We start from the raw sequence: 26908 nt of genomic DNA on the forward strand, positions 1-26908 counted from the left end.
TTTTATAAAAACAGCTAGGAAGCACAATTTAGCAGTGGGTTGCAGAGAAAAAGAAATATGCTGGCAAAAAAAATCCAATTGAGTGATTAAACAGCTCTTCATTTTCTGGCTTTATTTTTATGCTAACAAATTTGTTCTTTGAAAAGTGTCCACAAAGCCAAGTCTCTGATTAACACCTTTGTAGGGATGGTTTTTCACCTATTACTAAATTAAACTTGCTTCATTGGAAAGGCAGCAAGATGCATCCTCATTTCAATGTCTACTGAAATAATATAGGTTGACACCAGGAAACATTAACGCCACTGTATCCTTGCTGCTTTCTCATGTGGAAGTCTGTTTAATGTGAAAACAAGGTGATATCTAATTAGCACACAGGTAAGGAATTAAGAAAATCTTTATTTAAGGGTGAAGATGTTTCTCACAAAATTGTTGCCCCAATGCATCATTGAAATTCAAGCTGGAAAGATGATTTTAATATATCACTTGTACATTTTGTATTGCTCTTCTGGTGACAATGTAGTTTGTTTTTGTCAATTACCATTTTAATAATAGGGTAAAGAAAATTAAGTGGATTTTTAAAAGAAAACAATACTTTCAATATACTATTAAAACAAATTAAAATGGTAAAAGTTATTGTACTTTAATGAAAAATAAAAGAGCAAAAATATCAATCCCAGTTTTGGATTACTTTAATTAACAAAAAAAATGCATATAGCAGAGGATAGTTTTAATCTGCCTACCTCTGGGTTATGGGCCCAGCATGCTTCCATTGCAGTACTTTGCTGCACATGTAAGTGCAAGAGATCCTGAAGCACTCAGTCATCATGGGAAAGTACCAATGTGTTTCTTCGTTGGTTGATGGAAGAAACATCTTACAAAAACTCTCCAGATTATTGACTTTTTAAATTTTTCTAGGAAACGTTCTAGATGTATGCTTATTAGCCTTTGTCAGTATGTACATTTTGCAAAGTGTCTCTGTGGCGCAATCGGTTAGTGTGTCCGGCTACTAATCAAAAGGTTGGTGGTTCAATCCCACCCAGGGACGTAATTGACCTTGTTATTAGATTTTGGTGATCTTTAAGTAGACAAGTCAAAATTTCAAACCCCCTGTTATGGTGTAGGGTACCTGGCCTTCTCTGATGTAATCAGAGTTAGATTTGATTCATTGATTTTATAAAAACAGCTAGGAAGCACAATTTAGCAGTGGGTTGCAGAGAAAAAGAAATATGCTGGCAAAAAAAATCCAATTGAGTGATTAAACAGCTCTTCATTTTCTGGCTTTATTTTTATGCTAACAAATTTGTTCTCTGAAAAGTGTCCACAAAGCCAAGTCTCTGATTAACTCCTTTGTAGGGATGGTTTTTCACCTATTACTAAATTAAACTTACTTCATTGGAAAGGCAGCAAGATGCATCCTCATTTCAATGTCTACTGAAATAATACAGGTTGACACCAGGAAACATTAACGCCACTGCATCCTTGCTGCTTTCTCATGTAGAAGTCTGTTTAATTTGAAAACAAGGTGATATCTAATTAGCACACAGGTAAGGAATTAAGAAAATTGTTATTTAAGGGTGAAGATGTTTCTCACAAAATCGTTGCCCCAATGCATCATTGAAATTCAAGCTGGAAAGATGATTTTAATATATCACTTGTACATTTTGTATTGCTCTTCTGGTGACAATGTAGTTTGTTTTTGTCAATTACCCTTTTAATAATAGGGTAAAGAAAATTAAGTGGATTTTTTAAAGAAAACTATACTGTCAATAAACTATTAAAACAAATTAAAATGGTAAAAGTTATTGTACTTTAAGTAAAAATAAAAAAGCAAAAATATCAATCCCAGTTTTGATTACTAAAATTAACAAAAAAAAAATGCATATAGCAGAGGATAGTTTCAATCTGCCTACCTCTGGGTTATGTGCCCAGCATGCTTCCATTGCTGTACTCTGCTGCACATGTAAGTGCAATAGATCCTGAAGCACTCACTCATCATGGGAAAGTACCAATGTGTTTCTTCGTTGGTTGATGGAAGAAACATCTTACAAAAACTCTCCAGATTATTGACTTTTTAAAGTTTTTCTAGGAAAAGTTTTAGATGAATGCTTATTAGCCTTTGTCAGTATGTACTTTTTGTGAAGTATCTCTGTGGCGCAATTGGTTAGTGTGTCCGACTACTAGCTAAAAGGTTGGTGGTTCAATCCCACCCGGGGACGTAATTGACCTTGTTATCAGATTTTGGTGATCTTTAAGTAGACATGTCAAAATTTCAAACCCCTTGTTATGGTGTAGGGTACCTGGCCTTTTCTGATGTAATTAGAGTTAGATTTGATTCAGTGATTTAATAAAAACAGCTAGGAAGCACAATTTAGCAGTGGGTTGCAGAGAAAAAGAAATATGCTGGCAAAAAAAATCCAATTGAGTGATTAAACAGCTCTTCATTTTCTGGCTTTATTTTTATGCTAACAAATTTGTTCTCTGAAAAGTGTCCACAAAGCCAAGTCTCTGATTAACACCTTTGTAGGGATGGTTTTTCACCTATTACTAAATTAAACTTGCTTCATTGGAAAGGCAGCAAGATGCATCCTCATTTCAATGTCTACTGAAATAATACAGGTTAACACCAGGAAACATTAACGCCACTGCATCCTTGCTGCTTTCTCATGTAGAAGTCTGTTTAATGTGAAAACAAGGTGATATCTAATTAGCACACAGGTAAGGAATTAAGAAAATCTTTATTTAAGGGTGAAGATGTTTCTCACAAAATCGTTGCCCCAATGCATCATTGAAATTCAAGCTGGAAAGATGATTTTAATATATCACTTGTACATTTTGTATTGCTCTTCTGGTGACAATGTAGTTTGTTTTTGTCAATTACCCTTTTAATAATAGGGTAAAGAAAATTAAGTGGATTTTTTAAAGAAAACTATACTGTCAATATACTATTAAAACAAATTAAAATGGTAAAAGTTATTGTACTTTAAGTAAAAATTAAAGAGCAAAAATATCAATCCCAGTTTTGATTAATTAAATGAACAAAAAAAAATGCATATAGCAAAGGATAGTTTTAATCTGCCTACCTCTGGGTTATGGGCCCAGCATGCTTCCATTGCAGTACTCTGCAGCACATGTAAGTGCAAGAGATCCTGAAGCACTCACTCATCATGGGAAAGTACCAATGTGTTTCTTCATTGGTTGATGGAAGAAACATCTTACAAAAACTCTCCAGATTATTGACTTTTTAAAGTTTTTCTAGGAAACGTTCTAGATGTATGCTTATTAGACTTTGTCAGAATGGACTTTTTTGCAAAGTGTCTCTGTGGCGCAATCGGTTAGTGTGTCCGGCTACTAACCAAAAGGTTGGTGGTTCAATCCCAACCAGGGACGTAATTGACCTTGTTATCAGATTTTGGTGATCTTTAAGTAGACAAGTCAAAATTTCAAACCCCCTGTTATGGTGTAGGGTACCTGGCCTTCTCTGATGTAATCAAAGTTAGATTTGATTCAGTGATTTTATAAAAACAGCTAGGAAGCACAATTTAGCAGTGGGTTGCAGAGAAAAAGAAATATGCTGGCAAAAAAAATCCAATTGAGTGATTAAACAGCTCTTCATTTTCTGGCTTTATTTTTATGCTAACAAATTTGTTCTTTGAAAAGTGTCCACAAAGCCAAGTCTCTGATTAACACCTTTGTAGGGATGGTTTTTCACCTATTACTAAATTAAACTTGCTTCATTGGAAAGGCAGCAAGATGCATCCTCATTTCAATGTCTACTGAAATAATATAGGTTGATACCAGGAAACATTAACGCCACTGTATCCTTGCTGCTTTCTCATGTGGAAGTCTGTTTAATGTGAAAACAAGGTGATATCTAATTAGCACACAGGTAAGGAATTAAGAAAATCTTTATTTAAGGGTGAAGATGTTTCTCACAAAATTGTTGCCCCAATGCATCATTGAAATTCAAGCTGGAAAGATGATTTTAATATATCACTTGTACATTTTGTATTGCTCTTCTGGTGACAATGTAGTTTGTTTTTGTCAATTACCATTTTAATAATAGGGTAAAGAAAATTAAGTGGATTTTTAAAAGAAAACAATACTGTCAATATACTATTAAAACAAATTAAAATGGTAAAAGTTATTGTACTTTAAGTAAAAATAAAAGAACCAAAATATCAATCCCAGTTTTGGATTACTTTAATTAACAAAAAAAAAATGCATATAGCAGAGGATAGTTTCAATCTGCCTACCGCTGGGTTATGGGCCCAGCATGCTTCCATTGCTGTACTCTGCTGCACATGTAAGTGCAAGAGATCCTGAAGCACTCACTCATCATGGGAAAGTACCAATGTGTTTCTTCGTTGGTTGATGGAAGAAACATCTTACAAAAACTCTCCAGATTATTGACTTTTTAAAGTTTTTCTAGGAAACGTTTTAGATGAATGCTTATTAGCCTTTGTCAGTATGGACTTTTGCAAAGTGTCTCTGTGGCGCAATCAGTTAGTGTGCATGGCTATTAACCAAAAGGTTGGTGGTTCAATCCCACCCAGGGACGTAATTGACCTTGTTATCAGATTTTGGTGATCTTTAAGTAGACAAGTCAAAATTTCAAATCCCCCTGTTCTGGTGTAGGGTACCTGGCCTTCTCTGATGTAATCAGAGTTAGATTTGATTCAGTGATTTTATAAAAACAGCTAGGAAGCACAATTTAGCAGTGGGTTGCAGAGAAAAAGAAATATGCTGGCAAAAAAAATCCAATTGAGTGATTAAACAGCTCTTAATTTTCTGGCTTTATTTTTATGCTAACAAATTTGTTCTCTGAAAAGTGTCCACAAAGCCAAGTCTCTGATTAACACCTTTGTAAGGATGGTTTTTAACCTATTACTAAATTAAACTTGCTTCATTGGAAAGGCAGCAAGATGCATCCTCATTTCAATGTCTACTGAAATAATACAGGTTGACACCAGGAAACATTAACGCCACTGCATCCTTGCTGCTTTCTCATGTGGAAGTCTGTTTAATGTGAAAACAAGGTGATATCTAATTAGCACACAGGTAAGGAATTAAGAAAATCTTTATTTAAGGGTGAAAATGTTTCTCACAAAATCGTTGCCCCAATGCATCATTGAAATTCAAGCTGGAAAGATGATTTTAATATATCACTTGTACATTTTGTACTGCTCTTCTGGTGACAATGTAGTTTGTTTTTGTCAAGTACCATTTTAATAATAGGGTAAAGAAAATTAAGTGGATTTTTGAAAGAAAACAATACTGTCAATATACTATTAAAACAAATTAAAATGGTAAAAGTTATTGTACTGTAAGTAAAAATAAAAGAGCCAACATATCAATCCCAGTTTTGGATTACTTTAATTAACAAAAACAAATGCATATAGCAGAGGATAGTTTCAATCTGTCTACCTCTGGGTTATGTGCTCAGCATGCTTCCATTGCTGTACTCTGCTGCACATGTAAGTGCAATAGATCCTGAAGCACTCACTCATCATGGGAAAGTACCAATGTGTTTCTTCGTTGGTTGATGGAAGAAACATCTTACAAAAACTCTCCAGATTATTGACTTTTTAAAGTTTTTCTAGGAAACGTTTTAGATGAATGCTTATTAGCCTTTGTCAGTATGTACTTTTGCAAAGTGTCTCTGTGGCGCAATCAGTTAGTGTGTATGGCTATTAACCAGAAGGTTGGTGGTTCAATCCCACCCAGGGACGTAATTGACCTTGTTATCAGATTTTGGTGATCTTTAAGTAGACAAGTCAAAATTTCAAACCCCCTCTTATGGTGTAGGGTACCTGGCCTTCTCTGATGTAATCAGAGTTAGATTTGATTCAGTGATTTTATAAAAACAGCTAGGAAGCACAATTTAGCAGTGGGTTGCAGAGAAAAAGAAATATGCTGGCAAAAAAATCCAATTGAGTGATTAAACAGCTCTTCATTTTCTGGCTTTATTTTTATGCTAGCAAATTTGTTCTCTGAAAAGTGTCCACAAAGCCAAGTCTCTGATGAACACCTTTGTAAGGATGGTTTTTCACCTATTACTAAATTAAACTTGCTTCATTGGAAAGGCAGCAAGATGCATCCTCATTTCAATGTCTACTGAAATAATACAGGTTGACACCAGGAAACATTAACGCCACTGCATCCTTGCTGCTTTCTCATGTGGAAGTCTGTTTAATGTGAAAACAAGGTGATATCTAATTAGCACACAGGTAAGGAATTAAGAAAATCTTTATTTAAGGGTGAAAATGTTTCTCACAAAATCGTTGCCCCAATGCATCATTGAAATTCAAGCTGGAAAGATGATTTTAATATATCACTTGTACATTTTGTATTGCTCTTCTGGTGACAATGTAGTTTGTTTTTGTCAATTACCATTTTAATAATAGGGTAAAGAAAATTAAGTGGATTTTTAAAAGAAAACAATACTTTCAATATACTATTAAAACAAATTAAAATGGTAAAAGTTATTGTACTTTAATGAAAAATAAAAGAGCAAAAATATCAATCCCAGTTTTGGATTACTTTAATTAACAAAAAAAATGCATATAGCAGAGGATAGTTTTAATCTGCCTACCTCTGGGATATGGGCCCAGCATGCTTCCATTGCTGTACTCTGCTGCACATGTAAGTGCAAGAGATCCTGAAGCACTCACTCATCATGGGAAAGTACCAATGTGTTTCTTCGTTGGTGGATGGAAGAAACATCTTACAAAAACTCTCCAGATTATTGACTTTTTAAAGTTTTTCTAGGAAACATTTTAGATGAATGCTTATTAGCCTTTGTCAGTATGTACTTTTTGCAAAGTGTCTCTGTGGCGCAATCGGTTAGTGTGTCCGGCTACTAACCAAAAGGTTGGTGGTTCAATCCCACCCAGGGACGTAATTGACCTTGTTATCAGATTTTGGTGATCTTTAAGTAGACAAGTCAAAATTTCAAATCCCCTCTTATGGTGTAGGGTACCTGGCCTTCTCTGATGTAATCAGAGTTAGATTTGATTCAGTGATTTTATAAAAACAGCTAGGAAGCACAATTTAGCAGTGGGTTGCAGAGAAAAAGAAATATGCTGGCAAAAAAATCCAATTGAGTGATTAAACAGCTCTTCATTTTCTGGCTTTAATTTTATGCTAACAAATTTGTTCTCTGAAAAGTGTCCACAAAGCCAAGTCTCTGATGAACACCTTTGTAAGGATGGTTTTTCACCTATTACTAAATTAAACTTGCTTCATTGGAAAGGCAGCAAGATGCATCCTCATTTCAATGTCTACTGAAATAATACAGGTTGACACCAGGAAACATTAACGCCAATGCATCCTTGCTGCTTTCTCATGTGGAAGTCTGTTTAATGTGAAAACAAGGTGATATCTAATTAGCACACAGGTAAGGAATTAAGAAAATCTTTATTTAAGGGTGAAGATGTTTCTCACAAAATCGTTGCCCCAATGCATCATTGAAATTCAAGCTGGAAAGATGATTTTAATATATCACTTGTACATTTTGTATTGCTCTTCTGGTGACAATGTAGTTTGTTTTTGTCAATTACCATTTTAATAATAGGGTAAAGAAAATTAAGTGGATTTTTGAAAGAAAACAATACTGTCAATATACTATTAAAACAAATTAAAATGGTAAAAGTTATTGTACTTTAAGTAAACATAAAATAGCTAACATATCAATCCCAGTTTTGGATTACTTTAATTAACAAAAAAAATGCATATAGCAGAGGATAGTTTCAATCTGCCTACCTCTGGGTAATGGGCCCAGCATGCTTCTATTGCAGTACTCTGCTGCACATGTAAGTGCAAGAGATCCTGAAGCACTCACTCATCATGGGAAAGTACCAATGTGTTTCTTCGTTGGTTGATTTAAGAAAATTCTTACAAAAACTCTCCAGATTATTGACTTTTTAAAGTTTTTCTATGAAACGTTCTAGATGAATGCTTATTAGCCTTTGTCAGTATGTACTTTTTGCAAATTGTCTCTGTGGCGCAATCGGTTAGTGTGTCTGGCTACTAACCAAAAGGTTGGTGGTTTAATCCCACCCAGGGACATAATTGACCTTGTGATCAGGTTTTGGTGATATTTAAGTAGACAAGTCAAAATTTCAAATCCCCTCTTATGGTGTAGGGTACCTGGCCTTCTCTGATGTAATCAGAGTTAGATTTGATTCAGTGATTTTATAAAAACAGCTAGGAAGCACAATTTAGCAATGGGTTGCAGAGAAAAAAAATATGCTGGCAGAAAAATCCAATTGAGTGATTAAACAGCTCTTCATTTTCTGCCTTTATTTTTATGCTAACAAATTTGTTCTCTAAAAAGTGTCCACAAAGCCAAGTCTCTGATTAACACCTTTGTAGGGATGGTTTTTCACCTATAACTAAATTAAACTTGCTTCATTGGAAAGGCAGCAAGATGCATCCTCATTTCAATGTCTACTGAAATAATACAGGTTGACACCAGGAAACATTAACGCCACTGCATCCTTGCTGCTTTCTCATGTAGAAGTCTGTTTAATGTGAAAACAAGGTGATATCTAATTAGCACACAGGTAAGGAATTAAGAAAATCTTTATTTAAGGGTGAAGATGTTTCTCACAAAATTGTTGCCCCAATGCATCATTGAAATTCAAGCTGGAAAGATGATTTTAATATATCACTTGTACATTTTGTATTGCTCTTCTGGTGACAATGTAGTTTGTTTTTGTCAATTACCATTTTAATAATAGGGTAAAGAAAATTAAGTGGATTTTTAAAAGAAAACAATACTGTCAATATACTATTAAAACAAATTAAAATGGTAAAAGTTATTGTACTTTAAGTAAAAAATAAAAGAACCAAAATATCAATCCCAGTTTTGGATTACTTTAATTAACAAAAAAAAATGCATATAGCAGAGGATAGTTTCAATCTGCCTACCGCTGGGTTATGGGCCCAGCATGCTTCCATTGCTGTACTCTGCTGCACATGTAAGTGCAAGAGATCCTGAAGCACTCACTCATCATGGGAAAGTACCAATGTGTTTCTTCGTTGGTTGATGGAAGAAACATCTTACAAAAACTCTCCAGATTATTGACTTTTTAAAGTTTTTCTAGGAAACGTTTTAGATGAATGCTTATTAGCCTTTGTCAGTATGGACTTTTGCAAAGTGTCTCTGTGGCGCAATCAGTTAGTGTGCACGGCTATTAATCAAAAGGTTGGTGGTTCAATCCCACCCAGGGACGTAATTGACCTTGTTATCAGATTTTGGTGATCTTTAAGTAGACAAGTCAAAATTTCAAATCCCCCTGTTCTGGTGTAGGGTACCTGGCCTTCTCTGATGTAATCAGAGTTAGATTTGATTCAGTGATTTTATAAAAACAGCTAGGAAGCACAATTTAGCAGTGGGTTGCAGAGAAAAAGAAATATGCTGGCAAAAAAAATCCAATTGAGTGATTAAACAGCTCTTCATTTTCTGGCTTTATTTTTATGCTAACAAATTTGTTCTCTGAAAAGTGTCCACAAAGCCAAGTGTCTGATTAACACCTTTGTAGGGATGGTTTTTCACCTATTACTAAATTAAACTTGCTTCATTGGAAAGGCAGCAAGATGCATCCTCATTTCAATGTCTACTGAAATAATATAGGTTGACACCAGGAAACATTAACGCCACTGTATCCTTGCTGCTTTCTCATGTGGAAGTCTGTTTAATGTGAAAACAAGGTGATATCTAATTAGCACACAGGTAAGGAATTAAGAAAATCTTTATTTAAGGGTGAAGATGTTTCTCACAAAATTGTTGCCCCAATGCATCATTGAAATTCAAGCTGGAAAGATGATTTTAATATATCACTTGTACATTTTGTATTGCTCTTCTGGTGACAATGTAGTTTGTTTTTGTCAATTACCATTTTAATAATAGGGTAAAGAAAATTAAGTGGATTTTTAAAAGAAAACAATACTGTCAATATACTATTAAAACAAATTAAAATGGTAAAAGTTATTGTACTTTAAGTAAAAATAAAAGAACCAAAATATCAATCCCAGTTTTGGATTACTTTAATTAACAAAAAAAATGCATATAGCAGAGGATAGTTTCAATCTGCCTACCGCTGGGTTATGGGCCCAGCATGCTTCCATTGCTGTACTCTGCTGCACATGTAAGTGCAAGAGATCCTGAAGCACTCACTCATCATGGGAAAGTACCAATGTGTTTCTTCGTTGGTTGATGGAAGAAACATCTTACAAAAACTCTCCAGATTATTGACTTTTTAAAGTTTTTCTAGGAAACGTTTTAGATGAATGCTTATTAGCCTTTGTCAGTATGGACTTTTGCAAAGTGTCTCTGTGGCGCAATCAGTTAGTGTGCACGGCTATTAACCAAAAGGTTGGTGGTTCAATCCCACCCAGGGACGAAATTGACCTTGTTATCAGATTTTGGTGATCTTTAAGTAGACAAGTCAAAATTTCAAATCCCCCTGTTCTGGTGTAGGGTACCTGGCCTTCTCTGATGTAATCAGAGTTAGATTTGATTCAGTGATTTTATAAAAACAGCTAGGAAGCACAATTTAGCAGTGGGCTGCAGAGAAAAAGAAATATGCTGGCAAAAAAAATCCAATTGAGTGATTAAACAGCTCTTAATTTTCTGGCTTTATTTTTATGCTAACAAATTTGTTCTCTGAAAAGTGTCCACAAAGCCAAGTCTCTGATTAACACCTTTGTAAGGATGGTTTTTAACCTATTACTAAATTAAACTTGCTTCATTGGAAAGGCAGCAAGATGCATCCTCATTTCAATGTCTACTGAAATAATACAGGTTGACACCAGGAAACATTAACGCCACTGCATCCTTGCTGCTTTCTCATGTGGAAGTCTGTTTAATGTGAAAACAAGGTGATATCTAATTAGCACACAGGTAAGGAATTAAGAAAATCTTTATTTAAGGGTGAAAATGTTTCTCACAAAATCGTTGCCCCAATGCATCATTGAAATTCAAGCTGGAAAGATGATTTTAATATATCACTTGTACATTTTGTACTGCTCTTCTGGTGACAATGTAGTTTGTTTTTGTCAAGTACCATTTTAATAATAGGGTAAAGAAAATTAAGTGGATTTTTGAAAGAAAACAATACTGTCAATATACTATTAAAACAAATTAAAATGGTAAAAGTTATTGTACTGTAAGTAAAAATAAAAGAGCCAACATATCAATCCCAGTTTTGGATTACTTTAATTAACAAAAACAAATGCATATAGCAGAGGATAGTTTCAATCTGTCTACCTCTGGGTTATGTGCTCAGCATGCTTCCATTGCTGTACTCTGCTGCACATGTAAGTGCAATAGATCCTGAAGCACTCACTCATCATGGGAAAGTACCAATGTGTTTCTTCGTTGGTTGATTTAAGAAACATCTTACAAAAACTCTCCAGATTATTGACTTTTTAAAGTTTTTCTAGGAAACGTTTTAGATGAATGCTTATTAGCCTTTGTCAGTATGTACTTTTGCAAAGTGTCTCTGTGGCGCAATCAGTTAGTGTGTATGGCTATTAGCCAAAAGGTTGGTGGTTCAATCCCACCCAGGGACGTAATTGACCTTGTTATCAGATTTTGGTGATCTTTAAGTAGACAAGTCAAAATTTCAAACCCCCTCTTATGGTGTAGGGTACCTGGCCTTCTCTGATGTAATCAGAGTTAGATTTGATTCAGTGATTTTATAAAAACAGCTATGAAGCACAATTTAGCAGTGGGTTGCAGAGAAAAAGAAATATGCTGGCAAAAAAATCCAATTGAGTGATTAAACAGCTCTTCATTTTCTGGCTTTATTTTTATGCTAACAAATTTGTTCTCTGAAAAGTGTCCACAAAGCCAAGTCTCTGATTAACACCTTTGTAAGGATGGTTTTTCACCTATTACTAAATTAAACTTGCTTCATTGGAAAGGCAGCAGGATGCATCCTCATTTCAATGTCTACTGAAATAATACAGGTTGACACCAGGAAACATTAACGCCACTGCATCCTTGCTGCTTTCTCATGTGGAAGTCTGTTTAATGTGAAAACAAGGTGATATCTAATTAGCACACAGGTAAGGAATTAAGAAAATCTTTATTTAAGGGTGAAAATGTTTCTCACAAAATCGTTGCCCCAATGCATCATTGAAATTCCAACTGGAAAGATGATTTTAATATATCACTTGTACATTTTGTATTGCTCTTCTGCTGACAATGTAGTTTGTTTTTGTCAATTACCATTTTAATAATAGGGTAAAGAAAATTAAGTGGATTTTTAAAAGAAAACAATACTTTCAATATACTATTAAAACAAATTAAAATGGTAAAAGTTATTGTACTTTAATGAAAAATAAAAGAGCAAAAATATCAATCCCAGTTTTGGATTACTTTAATTAACAAAAAAAATGCATATAGCAGAGGATAGTTTTAATCTGCCTACCTCTGGGTTATGGGCCCAGCATGCTTCCATTGCAGTACTCTGCTGCACATGTAAGTGCAAGAGATCCTGAAGCACTCACTCATCATGGGAAAGTACCAATGTGTTTCTTCGTTGGTGGATGCAAGAAACATCTTACAAAAACTCCAGATTATTGACTTTTTAAAGTTTTTCTAGGAAACATTTTAGATGAATGCATATTAGCCTTTGTCAGTATGTACTTTTTGCAAAGTGTCTCTGTGGCGCAATCGGTTAGTGTGTCCGGCTACTAACCAAAAGGTTGGTGGTTCAATCCCACCCAGGGACGTAATTGACCTTGTTATCAGATTTTGGTGATCTTTAAGTAGACAAGTCAAAATTTCAAATCCCCTCTTATGGTGTAGGGTACCTGGCCTTCTCTGATGTAATCAGAGTTAGATTTGATTCAGTGATTTTATAAAAACAGCTAGGAAGCACAATTTAGCAGTGGGTTGCAGAGAAAAAGAAATATGCTGGCAAAAAAATCCAATTGAGTGATTAAACAGCTCTTCATTTTCTGGCTTTATTTTTATGCTAACAAATTTGTTCTCTGAAAAGTGTCCACAAAGCCAAGTCTCTGATGAACACCTTTGTAAGGATGGTTTTTCACCTATTACTAAATTAAACTTGCTTCATTGGAAAGGCAGCAAGATGCATCCTCATTTCAATGTCTACTGAAATAATACAGGTTGACACCAGGAAACATTAACGCCAATGCATCCTTGCTGCTTTCTCATGTGGAAGTCTGTTTAATGTGAAAACAAGGTGATATCTAATTAGCACACAGGTAAGGAATTAAGAAAATCTTTATTTAAGGGTGAAGATGTTTCTCACAAAATCGTTGCCCCAATGCATCATTGAAATTCAAGCTGGAAAGATGATTTTAATATATCACTTGTACATTTTGTATTGCTCTTTTGGTGACAATGTAGTTTGTTTTTGTCAAGTACCATTTTAATAATAGGGTAAAGAAAATTAAGTGGATTTTTGAAAGAAAACAATACTGTCAATATACTATTAAAACAAATTAAAATGGTAAAAGTTATTGTACTGTAAGTAAAAATAAAAGAGCCAACATATCAATCCCAGTTTTGGATTACTTTAATTAACAAAAACAAATGCATATAGCAGAGGATAGTTTCAATCTGCCTACCTCTGGGTTATGTGCTCAGCATGCTTCCATTGCTGTACTCTGCTGCACATGTAAGTGCAATAGATCCTGAAGCACTCACTCATCATGGGAAAGTACCAATGTGTTTCTTCGTTGGTTGATGGAAGAAACATCTTACAAAAACTCTCCAGATTATTGACTTTTTAAAGTTTTTCTAGGAAACGTTTTAGATGAATGCTTATTAGCCTTTGTCAGTATGGACTTTTGCAAAGTGTCTCTGTGGCGCAATCAGTTAGTGTGCACGGCTATTAACCAAAAGGTTGGTGGTTCAATCCCACCCAGGGACGTAATTGACCTTGTTATCAGATTTTGGTGATCTTTAAGTAGACAAGTCAAAATTTCAAATCCCCCTTTTCTGGTGTAGGGTACCTGGCCTTCTCTGATGTAATCAGAGTTAGATTTGATTCAGTGATTTTATAAAAACAGCTAGGAAGCACAATTTAGCAGTGGGTTGCAGAGAAAAAGAAATATGCTGGCAAAAAAAAAAATCCAATTGAGTGATTAAACAGCTCTTAATTTTCTGGCTTTATTTTTATGCTAACAAATTTGTTCTCTGAAAAGTGTCCACAAAGCCAAGTCTCTGATTAACACCTTTGTAAGGATGGTTTTTAACCTATTACTAAATTAAACTTGCTTCATTGGAAAGGCAGCAAGATGCATCCTCATTTCAATGTCTACTGAAATAATACAGGTTGACACCAGGAAACATTAACGCCACTGCATCCTTGCTGCTTTCTCATGTGGAAGTCTGTTTAATGTGAAAACAAGGTGATATCTAATTAGCACACAGGTAAGGAATTAAGAAAATCTTTATTTAAGGGTGAAAATGTTTCTCACAAAATCGTTGCCCCAATGCATCATTGAAATTCAAGCTGGAAAGATGATTTTAATATATCACTTGTACATTTTGTACTGCTCTTCTGGTGACAATGTAGTTTGTTTTTGTCAATTACCATTTTAATAATAGGGTAAAGAAAATTAAGTGGATTTTTGAAAGAAAACAATACTGTCAATATACTATTAAAACAAATTAAAATGGTAAAAGTTATTGTACTGTAAGTAAAAATAAAAGAGCCAACATATCAATCCCAGTTTTGGATTACTTTAATTAACAAAAACAAATGCATATAGCAGAGGACAGTTTCAATCTGTCTACCTCTGGGTTATGTGCTCAGCATGCTTCCATTGCTGTACTCTGCTGCACATGTAAGTGCAATAGATCCTGAAGCACTCACTCATCATGGGAAAGTACCAATGTGTTTCTTCGTTGGTTGATGGAAGAAACATCTTACAAAAACTCTCCAGATTATTGACTTTTTAAAGTTTTTCTAGGAAACGTTTTAGATGAATGCTTATTAGCCTTTGTCAGTATGTACTTTTGCAAAGTGTCTCTGTGGCGCAATCAGTTAGTGTGTATGGCTATTAGCCAAAAGGTTGGTGGTTCAATACCACCCAGGGACGTAATTGACCTTGTTATCAGATTTTGGTGATCTTTAAGTAGACAAGTCAAAATTTCAAACCCCTCTTATGGTGTAGGGTACCTGGCCTTCTCTGATGTAATCAGAGTTAGATTTGATTCAGTGATTTTATAAAAACAGCTAGGAAGCACAATTTAGCAGTGGGTTGCAGAGAAAAAGAAATATGCTGGCAAAAAAATCCAATTGAGTGATTAAACAGCTCTTCATTTTCTGGCTTTATTTTTATGCTAACAAATTTGTTCTCTGAAAAGTGTCCACAAAGCCAAGTCTCTGATAAACACCTTTGTAAGGATGGTATTTCACCTATTACTAAATTAAACTTGCTTCATTGGAAAGGCAGCAAGATGCATCCTCATTTCAATGTCTACTGAAATAATACAGGTTGACACCAGGAAACATTAACGCCACTGCATCCTTGCTGCTTTCTCATGTGGAAGTCTGTTTAATGTGAAAACAAGGTGATATCTAATTAGCACACAGGTAAGGAATTAAGAAAATCTTTATTTAAGGGTGAAAATGTTTCTCACAAAATCGTTGCCCCAATGCATCATTGAAATTCCAACTGGAAAGATGATTTTAATATATCACTTGTACATTTTGTATTGCTCTTCTGCTGACAATGTAGTTTGTTTTTGTCAATTACCATTTTAATAATAGGGTAAAGAAAATGAAGTGGATTTTTAAAAGAAAACAATACTTTCAATATACTATTAAAACAAATTAAAATGGTAAAAGTTATTGTACTTTAATGAAAAATAAAAGAGCAAAAATATCAATCCCAGTTTTGGATTACTTTAATTAACAAAAAAAAATGCATATAGCAGAGGATAGTTTTAATCTGCCTACCTCTGGGTTATGGGCCCAGCATGCTTCCATTGCAGTACTCTGCTGCACATGTAAGTGCAAGAGATCCTGAAGCACTCACTCATCATGGGAAAGTACCAATGTGTTTCTTCGTTGGTGGATGGAAGAAACATCTTACAAAAACTCCAGATTATTGACTTTTTAAAGTTTTTCTAGGAAACATTTTAGATGAATGCATATTAGCCTTTGTCAGTATGTACTTTTCGCAAAGTGTCTCTGTGGCGCAATCGGTTAGTGTATCCGGCTACTAACCAAAAGGTTGGTGGTTCAATCCCACCCAGGGACGTAATTGACCTTGTTATCAGATTTTGGTGATCTTTAAGTAGACAAGTCAAAATTTCAAATCCCCTCTTATGGTGTAGGGTACCTGGCCTTCTCTGATGTAATCAGAGTTAGATTTGATTCAGTGATTTTATAAAAACAGCTAGGAAGCACAATTTAGCAGTGGGTTGCAGAGAAAAAGAAATATGCTGGCAAAAAAATCCAATTGAGTGATTAAACAGCTCTTCATTTTCTGGCTTTATTTTTATGCTAACAAATTTGTTCTCTGAAAAGTGTCCACAAAGCCAAGTCTCTGATGAACACCTTTGTAAGGATGGTTTTTCACCTATTACTAAATTAAACTTGCTTCATTGGAAAGGCAGCAAGATGCATCCTCATTTCAATGTCTACTGAAATAATACAGGTTGACACCAGGAAACATTAACGCCTATGCATCCTTGCTGCTTTCTCATGTGGAAGTCTGTTTAATGTGAAAACAAGGTGATATCTAATTAGCACACAGGTAAGGAATTAAGAAAATCTTTATTTAAGGGTGAAGATGTTTCTCACAAAATCGTTGCCCCAATGCATCATTGAAATTCAAGCTGGAAAGATGATTTTAATATATCACTTGTACATTTTGTATTGCTCTTCTGGTGACAATGTAGTTTGTTTTTGTCAATTACCATTTTAATAATAGGGTAAAGAAAATTAAGTGGATTTTTGAAAGAAAACAATACTGTCAATATACTATTAAAACAAATTAAAATGGTAAAAGTTATTGTACTTTAAGTAAACATAAAATAGCTAACATATCAATCCCAGTTTTGGATTACTTTAATTAACAAAAAAAATGCATATAGCAGAGGATAGTTTCAATCTGCCTACCTCTGGGTAATGGGCCCAGCATGCTTCTATTGCAGTACTCTGCTGCACAAGTAAGTGCAAGAGATCCTGAAGCACTAACTCATCATGGGAAAGTACCAATGTGTTTCTTCGTTGGTTGATTTAAGAAAATTCTTACAAAAACTCTTCAGATTATTGACTTTTTAAAGTTTTTCTATGAAACGTTCTAGATGAATGCTTATTAGCCTTTGTCAGTACGTACTTTTTGCAAATTGTCTCTGTGGCGCAATCGGTTAGTGTGTCTGGCTACTAACCAAAAGGTTGGTGGTTTAATCCCACCCAGGGACATAATTGACCTTGTGATCAGGTTTTGGTGATATTTAAGTAGACAAGTCAAAATTTCAAACCCCCTCTTATGGTGTAGGGTACCTGGCCTTTTCTGATGTAATAAGAGTTAGATTTGATTCAGTGATTTTATAAAAAACAGCTAGGAAGCACAATTTAGCAATGGGTTGCAGAGAAAAAAATATGCTGGCAGAAAAATCCAATTGAGTGATTAAACAGCTCTTCATTTTCTGCCTTTATTTTTATGCTAACAAATTTGTTCTCTAAAAAGTGTCCACAAAGCCAAGTCTCTGATTAACACCTTTGTAGGGATAGTTTTTCACCTATTACTAAATTAAACTTGCTTCATTGGAAAGGCAGCAAGATGCATCCTCATTTCAATGTCTACTGAAATAATACAGGTTGACACCAGGAAACATTAACGCCACTGCATCCTTGCTGCTTTCTCATGTAGAAGTCTGTTTAATGTGAAAACAAGGTGATATCTAATTAGCACACAGGTAAGGAATTAAGAAAATCTTTATTTAAGGGTGAAGATGTTTCTCACAAAATCGTTGCCCCAATGCATCATTGAAATTCAAGCTGGAAAGATGATTTTAATATATCACTTGTACATTTTGTATTGCTCTTCTGGTGACAATGTAGTTTGTTTTTGTCAATTACCATTTTAATAATAGGGTAAAGAAAATTAAGTGGATTTTTGAAAGAAAACAATACTGTCAATATACTATTAAAACAAATTAAAATGGTAAAAGTTATTGTACTGTAAGTAAAAATAAAAGAGCCAACATATCAATCCCAGTTTTGGATTACTTTAATTAACAAAAACAAATGCATATAGCAGAGGACAGTTTCAATCTGTCTACCTCTGGGTTATGTGCTCAGCATGCTTCCATTGCTGTACTCTGCTGCACATGTAAGTGCAATAGATCCTGAAGCACTCACTCATCATGGGAAAGTACCAATGTGTTTCTTCGTTGGTTGATGGAAGAAACATCTTACAAAAACTCTCCAGATTATTGACTTTTTAAAGTTTTTCTAGGAAACGTTTTAGATGAATGCTTATTAGCCTTTGTCAGTATGTACTTTTGCAAAGTGTCTCTGTGGCGCAATCAGTTAGTGTGTATGGCTATTAGCCAAAAGGTTGGTGGTTCAATCCCACCCAGGGACGTAATTGACCTTGTTATCAGATTTTGGTGATATTTAAGTAGACAAGTCAAAATTTCAAACCCCTCTTATGGTGTAGGGTACCTGGCCTTCTCTGATGTAATCAGAGTTAGATTTGATTCAGTGATTTTATAAAAACAGCTAGGAAGCACAATTTAGCAGTGGGTTGCAGAGAAAAAGAAATATGCTGGCAAAAAAATCCAATTGAGTGATTAAACAGCTCTTCATTTTCTGGCTTTATTTTTATGCTAACAAATTTGTTCTCTGAAAAGTGTCCACAAAGCCAAGTCTCTGATAAACACCTTTGTAAGGATGGTATTTCACCTATTACTAAATTAAACTTGCTTCATTGGAAAGGCAGCAAGATGCATCCTCATTTCAATGTCTACTGAAATAATACAGGTTGACACCAGGAAACATTAACGCCACTGCATCCTTGCTGCTTTCTCATGTGGAAGTCTGTTTAATGTGAAAACAAGGTGATATCTAATTAGCACACAGGTAAGGAATTAAGAAAATCTTTATTTAAGGGTGAAAATGTTTCTCACAAAATCGTTGCCCCAATGCATCATTGAAATTCCAACTGGAAAGATGATTTTAATATATCACTTGTACATTTTGTATTGCTCTTCTGCTGACAATGTAGTTTGTTTTTGTCAATTACCATTTTAATAATAGGGTAAAGAAAATGAAGTGGATTTTTAAAAGAAAACAATACTTTCAATATACTATTAAAACAAATTAAAATGGTAAAAGTTATTGTACTTTAATGAAAAATAAAAGAGCAAAAATATCAATCCCAGTTTTGGATTACTTTAATTAACAAAAAAAATGCATATAGCAGAGGATAGTTTTAATCTGCCTACCTCTGGGTTATGGGCCCAGCATGCTTCCATTGCAGTACTCTGCTGCACATGTAAGTGCAAGAGATCCTGAAGCACTCACTCATCATGGGAAAGTACCAATGTGTTTCTTCGTTGGTGGATGGAAGAAACATCTTACAAAAACTCCAGATTATTGACTTTTTAAAGTTTTTCTAGGAAACATTTTAGATGAATGCATATTAGCCTTTGTCAGTATGTACTTTTCGCAAAGTGTCTCTGTGGCGCAATCGGTTAGTGTATCCGGCTACTAACCAAAAGGTTGGTGGTTCAATCCCACCCAGGGACGTAATTGACCTTGTTATCAGATTTTGGTGATCTTTAAGTAGACAAGTCAAAATTTCAAATCCCCTCTTATGGTGTAGGGTACCTGGCCTTCTCTGATGTAATCAGAGTTAGATTTGATTCAGTGATTTTATAAAAACAGCTAGGAAGCACAATTTAGCAGTGGGTTGCAGAGAAAAAGAAATATGCTGGCAAAAAAATCCAATTGAGTGATTAAACAGCTCTTCATTTTCTGGCTTTATTTTTATGCTAACAAATTTGTTCTCTGAAAAGTGTCCACAAAGCCAAGTCTCTGATGAACACCTTTGTAAGGATGGTTTTTCACCTATTACTAAATTAAACTTGCTTCATTGGAAAGGCAGCAAGATGCATCCTCATTTCAATGTCTACTGAAATAATACAGGTTGACACCAGGAAACATTAACGCCTATGCATCCTTGCTGCTTTCTCATGTGGAAGTCTGTTTAATGTGAAAACAAGGTGATATCTAATTAGCACACAGGTAAGGAATTAAGAAAATCTTTATTTAAGGGTGAAGATGTTTCTCACAAAATCGTTGCCCCAATGCATCATTGAAATTCAAGCTGGAAAGATGATTTTAATATATCACTTGTACATTTTGTATTGCTCTTCTGGTGACAATGTAGTTTGTTTTTGTCAATTACCATTTTAATAATAGGGTAAAGAAAATTAAGTGGATTTTTGAAAGAAAACAATACTGTCAATATACTATTAAAACAAATTAAAATGGTAAAAGTTATTGTACTTTAAGTAAACATAAAATAGCTAACATATCAATCCCAGTTTTGGATTACTTTAATTAACAAAAAAAATGCATATAGCAGAGGATAGTTTCAATCTGCCTACCTCTGGGTAATGGGCCCAGCATGCTTCTATTGCAGTACTCTGCTGCACAAGTAAGTGCAAGAGATCCTGAAGCACTAACTCATCATGGGAAAGTACCAATGTGTTTCTTCGTTGGTTGATTTAAGAAAATTCTTACAAAAACTCTTCAGATTATTGACTTTTTAAAGTTTTTCTATGAAACGTTCTAGATGAATGCTTATTAGCCTTTGTCAGTACGTACTTTTTGCAAATTGTCTCTGTGGCGCAATTGGTTAGTGTGTCTGGCTACTAACCAAAAGGTTGGTGGTTTAATCCCACCCAGGGACATAATTGACCTTGTGATCAGGTTTTGGTGATATTTAAGTAGACAAGTCAAAATTTCAAACCCCCTCTTATGGTGTAGGGTACCTGGCCTTTTCTGATGTAATAAGAGTTAGATTTGATTCAGTGATTTTATAAAAAACAGCTAGGAAGCACAATTTAGCAATGGGTTGCAGAGAAAAAAATATGCTGGCAGAAAAATCCAATTGAGTGATTAAACAGCTCTTCATTTTCTGCCTTTATTTTTATGCTAACAAATTTGTTCTCTAAAAAGTGTCCACAAAGCCAAGTCTCTGATTAACACCTTTGTAGGGATAGTTTTTCACCTATTACTAAATTAAACTTGCTTCATTGGAAAGGCAGCAAGATGCATCCTCATTTCAATGTCTACTGAAATAATACAGGTTGACACCAGGAAACATTAACGCCACTGCATCCTTGCTGCTTTCTCATGTAGAAGTCTGTTTAATGTGAAAACAAGGTGATATCTAATTAGCACACAGGTAAGGAATTAAGAAAATCTTTATTTAAGGGTGAAGATGTTTCTCACAAAATCGTTGCCCCAATGCATCATTGAAATTCAAGCTGGAAAGATGATTTTAATATATCACTTGTACATTTTGTATTGCTCTTCTGGTGACAATGTAGTTTGTTTTTGTCAATTACCATTTTAATGATAGGGTAAAGAAAATTAAGTGGATTTTTAAAAGAAAACAATACTTTCAATATACTATTAAAACAAATTAAAATGGTAAAAGTTATTGTACTTTAATGAAAAATAAAGAGCAAAAATATCAATCCCAGTTTTGGATTACTTTAATTAACAAAAAAAATGCATATAGCAGAGGATAGTTTTAATCTGCCTACCTCTGGGTTATGGGCCCAGCATGCTTCCATTGCAGTACTCTGCTGCACATGTAAGTGCAAGAGATCCTGAAGCACTCACTCATCATGGGAAAGTACCAATGTGTTTCTTCGTTGGTGGATGGAAGAAACATCTTACAAAAACTCTCCAGATTATTGACTTTTTAAAGTTTTTCTAGGAAACGTTTTAGATGAATGCTTATTAGCCTTTGTCAGTATGGACTTTTGCAAAGTGTCTCTGTGGCGCAATCAGTTAGTGTGTACGGCTATTAACCAAAATGTTGGTGGTTCAATCCCACCCATTGACGTAATTGACCTTGTTATCAGATTTTGGTGATCTTTAAGTAGACAAGTCAAAATTTCAAATCCCCTCTTATGGTGTAGGGTACCTGGCCTTCTCTGATGTAATCAGAGTTAGATTTGATTCAGTGATTTTATAAAAACAGCTAGGAAGCACAATTTAGCAGTGGGTTGCAGAGAAAAAGAAATATGCTGGCAAAAAAATCCAATTGAGTGATTAAACAGCTCTTCATTTTCTGGCTTTATTTTTATGCTAACAAATTTGTTCTCTGAAAAGTGTCCACAAAGCCAAGTCTCTGATGAACACCTTTGTAAGGATGGTTTTTCACCTATTACTAAATTAAACTTGCTTCATTGGAAAGGCAGCAAGATGCATCCTCATTTCAATGTCTACTGAAATAATACAGGTTGACACCAGGAAACATTAACGCCAATGCATCCTTGCTGCTTTCTCATGTGGAAGTCTGTTTAATGTGAAAACAAGGTGATATCTAATTAGCACACAGGTAAGGAATTAAGAAAATCTTTATTTAAGGGTGAAGATGTTTCTCACAAAATCGTTGCCCCAATGCATCATTGAAATTCAAGCTGGAAAGATGATTTTAATATATAACTTGTACATTTTGTATTGTTCTTCTGGTGACAATGTAGTTTGTTTTTGTCAATTACCATTTTAATAATAGGGTAAAGAAAATTAAGTGGATTTTTGAAAGAAAACAATACTGTCAATATACTATTAAAACAAATTAAAATGGTAAAAGTTATTGTACTTTAAGTAAACATAAAATAGCTAACATATCAATCCCAGTTTTGGATTACTTTAATTAACAAAAAAAAAATGCATATAGCAGAGGATAGTTTCAATCTGCCTACCTCTGGTTAATGGGCCCAGCATGCTTCCATTGCAGTACTCTGCTGCACATGTAAGTGCAAGAGATCCTGAAGCACTCACTCATCATGGGAAAGTACCAATGTGTTTCTTCGTTGGTTGATTTAAGAAAATTCTTACAAAAACTCTCCAGATTATTGACTTTTTAAAGTTTTTCTAGGAAACGTTCTAGATGAATGCTTATTAGCCTTTGTCAGTATGTACTTTTTGCAAATTGTTTCTGTGGCGCAATCGGTTAGTGTGTCTGGCTACTAACCAAAATGTTGGTGGTTCAATCCCACCCAGGGACATAATTGACCTTGTGATCAGGTTTTGGTGATATTTAAGTAGACAAGTCAAAATTTCAAACCCCCTCTTATGGTGTAGGGTACCTGGCCTTCTCTGATGTAATCAGAGTTAGATTTGATTCAGTGATTTTATAAAAAACAGCTAGGAAGCACAATTTAGCAATGGGTTGCAGAGAAAAAAAATATGCTGGCAGAAAAATCCAATTGAGTGATTAAACAGCTCTTCATTTTCTGCCTTTATTTTTATGCTAACAAATTTGTTCTCTAAAAAGTGTCCACAAAGCCAAGTCTCTGATTAACACCTTTGTAGGGATGGTTTTTCACCTATAACTAAATTAAACTTGCTTCATTGGAAAGGCAGCAAGATGCATCCTCATTTCAATGTCTACTGAAATAATACAGGTTGACACCAGGAAACATTAACGCCACTGCATCCTTGCTGCTTTCTCATGTAGAAGTCTGTTTAATGTGAAAACAAGGTGATATCTAATTAGCACACAGGTAAGGAATTAAGAAAATCTTTATTTAAGGGTGAAGATGTTTCTCACAAAATCGTTGCCCCAATGCATCATTGAAATTCAAGCTGGAAAGATCACTTGTACATTTTGTATTGCTCTTCTGGTGACAATGTAGTTTGTTTTTGTCAATTACCCTTTTAATAATAGGGTAAAGAAAATTAAGTGGATTTTTTAAAGAAAACTATATTGTCAATATACTATTAAAACAAATTAAAATGGTAAAAGTTATTGTACTTTAAGTAAAAATAAAAGAGCAAAAATATCAATCCCAGTTTTGATTACTTAAATTAACAAAAAAAAATGCATATAGCAAAGGATAGTTTCAATCTGCCTACCTCTGGGTTATGGGCCCAGCATGCTTCCATTGCAGTACTCTGCTGCACATGTAAGTGCAAGAGATCCTGAAGCACTCACTCATCATGGGAAAGTACCAATGTGTTTCTTCGTTGGTTAATGGAAGAAACATCTTACAAAAACTCTCCAGATTATTGACTTTTTAAAGTTTTTCTAGGAAACGTTCTAGATGTATGCTTATTAGCCTTTGTCAGTATGTACTTTTTTGCAAAGTGTCTCTGTGGCGCAATCGGTTAGTGTGTCCGGCTACTAACCAAAAGGTTGGTGGTTCAATCCCACCCAGGGACGTAATTGACCTTGTTATCAGATTTTGGTGATCTTTAAGTAGACAAGTCAAAATTTCAAACCCCCTGTTATGGTGTAGGGTACCTGGCCTTCTCTGATGTAATCAGAGTTAGATTTGATTCATTGATTTTATAAAAACAGCTAGGAAGCACAATTTAGCAGTGGGTTGCAGAGAAAAAGAAATATGCTGGCAAAAAAAATCCAATTGAGTGATTAAACAGCTCTTCATTTTCTGGCTTTATTTTTATGCTAACAAATTTGTTCTCTGAAAAGTGTCCACAAAGCCAAGTCTCTGATTAACACCTTTGTAGGGATGGTTTTTCACCTATTACTAAATTAAACTTGCTTCATTGGAAAGGCAGCAAGATGCATCCTCATTTCAATGTCTACTGAAATAATACAGGTTGACACCAGGAAACATTAACGCCACTGCATCCTTGCTGCTTTCTCATGTAGAAGTCTGTTTAATGTGAAAACAAGGTGATATCTAATTAGCACACAGGTCAGGAATTAAGAAAATCTTTATTTAAGGGTGAAAATGTTTCTCACAAAATCGTTGCCCCCAATGCATCATTGAAATTCAAGCTGGAAAGATGATTTTAATATATCACTTGTACATTTTGTATTGCTCTTCTGGTGATAATGTAGTTTGTTTTTGTCAATTACCATTTTAATAATAGGGTAAAGAAAATTAAGTGGATTTTTAAAAGAAAACAATACTTTCAATATACTATTAAAACAAATTAAAATGGTAAAAGTTATTGTACTTTAATGAAAAATAAAGAGTAAAAATATCAATCCTAGTTTTGGATTACTTTAATTAACAAAAAAAAATGCATATAGCAGAGGAAAGTTTTAATCTGCCTACCTCTGGGTTATGGGCCCAGCATGCTTCCATTGCAGTACTCTGCTGCACATGTAAGTGCAAGAGATCCTGAAGCACTCACTCATCATGGGAAAGTACCAATGTGTTTCTTCATTGGTGGATGGAAGAAACATCTTACAAAAACTCTCCAGATTATTGACTTTTTAAAGTTTTTCTAGGAAACGTTTTAGATGAATGCTTATTAGCCTTTGTCAGTATGGACTTTTGCAAAGTGTCTCTGTGGCGCAATCAGTTAGTGTGTACGGCTATAAACCAAAAGGTTGGTGGTACAATCCCACCCATTGACGTAATTGACCTTGTTATCAGATTTTGGTGATCTTTAAGTAGACAAGTCAAAATTTCAAATCCCCTCTTATGGTGTAGGGTACCTGGCCTTCTCTGATGTAATCAGAGTTAGATTTGATTCAGTGATTTTATAAAAACAGCTAGGAAGCACAATTTAGCAGTGGGTTGCAGAGAAAAAGAAATATGCTGGCAAAAAAATCCAATTGAGTGATTAAACAGCTCTTCATTTTCTGGCTTTATTTTTATGCTAACAAATTTGTTCTCTGAAAAGTGTCCACAAAGCCAAGTCTCTGATGAACACCTTTGTAACGATGGTTTTTCACCTATTACTAAATTAAACTTGCTTCATTGGAAAGGCAGCAAGATGCATCCTCATTTCAATGTCTACTGAAATAATACAGGTTGACACCAGGAAACATTAACACCAATGCATCCTTGCTGCTTTCTCATGTGGAAGTCTGTTTAATGTGAAAACAAGGTGATATCTAATTAGCACACAGGTAAGGAATTAAGAAAATCTTTATTTAAGGGTGAAGATGTTTCTCACAAAATCGTTGCCCCAATGCATCATTGAAATTCAAGCTGGAAAGATGATTTTAATATATCACTTGTACATTTTGTATTGCTCTTCTGGTGACAATGTAGTTTGTTTTTGTCAATTACCATTTTAATAATAGGGTAAAGAAAAGTAAGTGGATTTTTGAAAGAAAACAATACTGTCAATATACTATTAAAACAAATTAAAATGGTAAAAGTTATTGTACTTTAAGTAAACATAAAATAGCTAACATATCAATCCCAGTTTTGGATTACTTTAATTAACAAAAAAAATGCATATAGCAGAGGATAGTTTCAATCTGCCTACCTCTGGTTAATGGGCCCAGCATGCTTCCATTGCAGTACTCTGCTGCACATGTAAGTGCAAGAGATCCTGAAGCACTCACTCATCATGGGAAAGTACCAATGTGTTTCTTCGTTGGTTGATTTAAGAAAATTCTTACAAAAACTCTCCAGATTATTGACTTTTTAAAGTTTTTCTAGGAAACGTTCTATATGAATGCTTATTAGCCTTTGTCAGTATGTACTTTTTGCAAATTGTCTCTGTGGCGCAATCGGTTAGTGTGTCTGGCTACTAACCAAAAGGTTGGTGGTTCAATCCCACCCAGGGACATAATTGACCTTGTGATCAGGTTTTGGTGATATTTAAGTAGACAAGTCAAAATTTCAAACCCCCTCTTATGGTGTAGGGTACCTGGCCTTCTCTGATGTAATCAGAGTTAGATTTGATTCAGTGATTTTATAAAAAACAGCTAGGAAGCA

At 34.6% G+C, this 26908-nt stretch overlaps 7 non-coding genes across 7 annotated transcripts; all 7 read left to right on the forward strand.

Moving 5' to 3' along the window:
• The first annotated feature begins 6824 nt into the window (after window positions 1-6824).
• TRNAS-ACU (transfer RNA serine (anticodon ACU)) lies at window positions 6825-6898 on the forward strand. The gene has a single exon. It is a non-coding gene; the product is annotated as a tRNA-Ser (tRNA).
• A 1095-nt stretch (window positions 6899-7993) lies between these two features.
• On the forward strand, window positions 7994-8067 carry TRNAS-ACU (transfer RNA serine (anticodon ACU)). The gene has a single exon. It is a non-coding gene; the product is annotated as a tRNA-Ser (tRNA).
• A 4603-nt stretch (window positions 8068-12670) lies between these two features.
• TRNAS-ACU (transfer RNA serine (anticodon ACU)) lies at window positions 12671-12744 on the forward strand. Its single transcript has one exon. It is a non-coding gene; the product is annotated as a tRNA-Ser (tRNA).
• A 4605-nt stretch (window positions 12745-17349) lies between these two features.
• TRNAS-ACU (transfer RNA serine (anticodon ACU)) lies at window positions 17350-17423 on the forward strand. Its single transcript has one exon. It is a non-coding gene; the product is annotated as a tRNA-Ser (tRNA).
• A 3429-nt stretch (window positions 17424-20852) lies between these two features.
• Window positions 20853-20926, forward strand: TRNAS-ACU (transfer RNA serine (anticodon ACU)). The gene has a single exon. It is a non-coding gene; the product is annotated as a tRNA-Ser (tRNA).
• A 3420-nt stretch (window positions 20927-24346) lies between these two features.
• TRNAS-ACU (transfer RNA serine (anticodon ACU)) lies at window positions 24347-24420 on the forward strand. The gene has a single exon. It is a non-coding gene; the product is annotated as a tRNA-Ser (tRNA).
• A 2265-nt stretch (window positions 24421-26685) lies between these two features.
• TRNAS-ACU (transfer RNA serine (anticodon ACU)) lies at window positions 26686-26759 on the forward strand. Its single transcript has one exon. It is a non-coding gene; the product is annotated as a tRNA-Ser (tRNA).
• The last annotated feature ends 149 nt before the right edge of the window (window positions 26760-26908 follow it).

Source organism: Pseudophryne corroboree (genome assembly GCF_028390025.1).
Source record: "Pseudophryne corroboree isolate aPseCor3 chromosome 7 unlocalized genomic scaffold, aPseCor3.hap2 SUPER_7_unloc_2, whole genome shotgun sequence".
Taxonomy (NCBI): domain Eukaryota; kingdom Metazoa; phylum Chordata; class Amphibia; order Anura; family Myobatrachidae; genus Pseudophryne; species Pseudophryne corroboree.